At 43.2% G+C, this 2,500-nt stretch overlaps 2 non-coding genes across 2 annotated transcripts; both read right to left on the reverse strand.

The window, feature by feature from the left end:
• Positions 1-1,489: 1,489 nt before the first annotated feature.
• trnar-ccu (transfer RNA arginine (anticodon CCU)) lies at positions 1,490-1,562 on the reverse strand. Its single transcript has one exon. It is a non-coding gene; the product is annotated as a tRNA-Arg (tRNA).
• A 768-nt stretch (positions 1,563-2,330) lies between these two features.
• Positions 2,331-2,403, reverse strand: trnar-ccu (transfer RNA arginine (anticodon CCU)). Its single transcript has one exon. It is a non-coding gene; the product is annotated as a tRNA-Arg (tRNA).
• Between the last annotated feature and the right edge of the window lie 97 nt (positions 2,404-2,500).

The following is a 2,500-nucleotide window of genomic DNA, read 5'->3' on the forward strand; positions in this document are numbered from 1 at the left end:
TTAAAATCTAAAAATAAACTTTAGCAGAGGATGGTTTCGATCCATCGACCTCTGGGTTATGGGCCCAGCACGCTTCCGCTGAGCCACTCTGCTCTCAGCCACTTAAGAAAAGATTAGAACTCACAATCCATGGCTTAGGAGGCCAGTGTCTTAGGCCACTGGGGTACTGTGTAAACAGTATGACCAATATGAACTGTTGGAAGAGGTCAAAAAAATGTATAATGGAACTGAGACATGCCTATGAAACGACACATTTTTTTAATTTTTTGTTTGCACTTAAAATCTAAAAATTAACTGTTTAGCAGAAGATGGTTTCGATCCATCGACCTCTGGGTTATGGGCCTGGCACGCTTCCACTGCGCCACTCTGCTCTCAGCCACTTAAGAAAAGACTAGAACTCACAATCCATGGCTTAGGAGGCCAGTGTCTTAGGCCACTGGGGTACTGTGTAAACAGTATGACCAATATGAACTGTTGGAAGAGGTCAAAAAAATGTATAATGGAACTGAGACATGCCCATGAAACAACACATTTTTTAAATTTTTAGTTTGCACTTAAAATCTAAAAAGAAACTTTTTAGCAGAGGATGATTTCGATCCATCGACCTCTGGGTTATGGGCCCAGCACGCTTCCGCTGAGCCACTCTGCTCTCAGCCACTTAAGAAAAGAATAGAACTCACAATCCATGGCTTAGGAGGCCAGTGTCTTAGGCCACTGGGGTACTGTGTAAACAGTATGACCAATACGAACTGTTGGAAGAGGTCAAAAAAATGTATAATGGAACTGAGACATGCCCATGAAACGACACATTTTTTTAATTTTTTGTTTGCACTTAAAATCTAAAAATAAACTTTTTAGCAGAGGATGGTTTCGATCCATCGACCTCTGGGTTATGGGCCCAGCACGCTTCCGCTGAGCCACTCTGCTCTCAGCCACTTAAGAAAAAGACTAGAACTCACAATCCATGGCTTAGGAGGCCAGTGTCTTAGGCCACTGGGGTACTGTGTAAACAGTATGACCAATATGAACTGTTGGAAGAGGTCAAAAAAATGTATAATGGAACTGAGACATGCCCATGAAACGACACATTTTTTAAATTTTTTGTTTGCACTTAAAATCTAAAAATTAACTGTTTAGCAGAAGATGGTTTCGATCCATCGACCTCTGGGTTATGGGCCCAGCACGCTTCCACTGCGCCACTCTGCTCTCAGCCACTTAAGAAAAGACTAGAACTCACAATCCATGGCTTAGGAGGCCAGTGTCTTAGGCCACTGGGGTACTGTGTAAACAGTATGACCAATATGAACTGTTGGAAGAGGTCAAAAAATGTATAATGGAACTGAGACATGCCCATGAAACGACACGTTTTTTAAATTTTTTGTTTGCACTTAAAATCTAAAAAGAAACTGTTTAGCAGAGGATGGTTTCGATCCATCGACCTCTGGGTTATGGGCCCAGCACGCTTCCGCTGCGCCACTCTGCTTCCACCCACCCCAGATGGGACTTGAACCCACAATCCCTGGCTTAGGAGGCCAGTGCCTTATCCATTAGGCCACTGGGGCACTTTTTACCTTCTGCAAACAGTACGAACTGATAGAAGCAGGAAAAACAATGTGTACTGGATAGCACTGAGAGACGCAAATGAAATTTAGCTTTCTCATTTCTGTTTGCGTTTCATTTTTAAAAACAAACTGTTTAGCAGAGGATGGTTTCGATCCATCGACCTCTGGGTTATGGGCACAGCACGCTTCCGCTGAGCCACTCTGCTCTCAGCCACTTAAGAAAAGACTAGAACTCACAATCCATGGCTTAGGAGGCCAGTGTCTTAGGCCACTGGGGTACTGTGTAAACAGTATGACCAATACGAACTGTTGGAAGAGGTCAAAAAAATGTATAATGGAACTGAGACATGCCCATGAAACGACACATTTTTTTAATTTTTTGTTTGCACTTAAAATCTAAAAATAAACTGTTTAGCAGAGGATGGTTTCGATCCATCGACCTCTGGGTTATGGGCTCAGCACGCTTCCACTGCGCCACTCTGCTCTCAGCCACTTAAGAAAAGACTAGAACTCACAATCCATGGCTTAGGAGGCCAGTGTCTTAGGCCACTGGGGTACTGTGTAAACAGTATGACCAATATGAACTGTTGGAAGAGGTCAAAAAAATGTATAATGGAAATGAGACATGCCCATGAAACAACACATTTTTTAAATTTTTTGTTTGCACTTAAAATCTAAAAAGAAACTGTTTAGCAGAGGATGGTTTCGATACATCGACCTCTGGGTTATGGGCCCAGCAAGCTTCCACTGTACCACTCTGCTTCCACCCACCCCAGATGGGACTTGAACCCACAATCCCTGGCTTAGGAGGCCAGTGCCTTATCCATTAGGCCACTGGGGCACTGTTTACCTTCTGCAAACAGTACGAACTGATAGAAGCAGGAAAAACAATGTGTACTGGATAGCACTGAGAGACGCATATGAAATTTAGCTTTCTC

Source organism: Oncorhynchus keta, unplaced genomic scaffold (assembly GCF_023373465.1).
Source record: "Oncorhynchus keta strain PuntledgeMale-10-30-2019 unplaced genomic scaffold, Oket_V2 Un_contig_21429_pilon_pilon, whole genome shotgun sequence".
NCBI classification, from domain to species: Eukaryota; Metazoa; Chordata; class Actinopteri; order Salmoniformes; family Salmonidae; genus Oncorhynchus; species Oncorhynchus keta.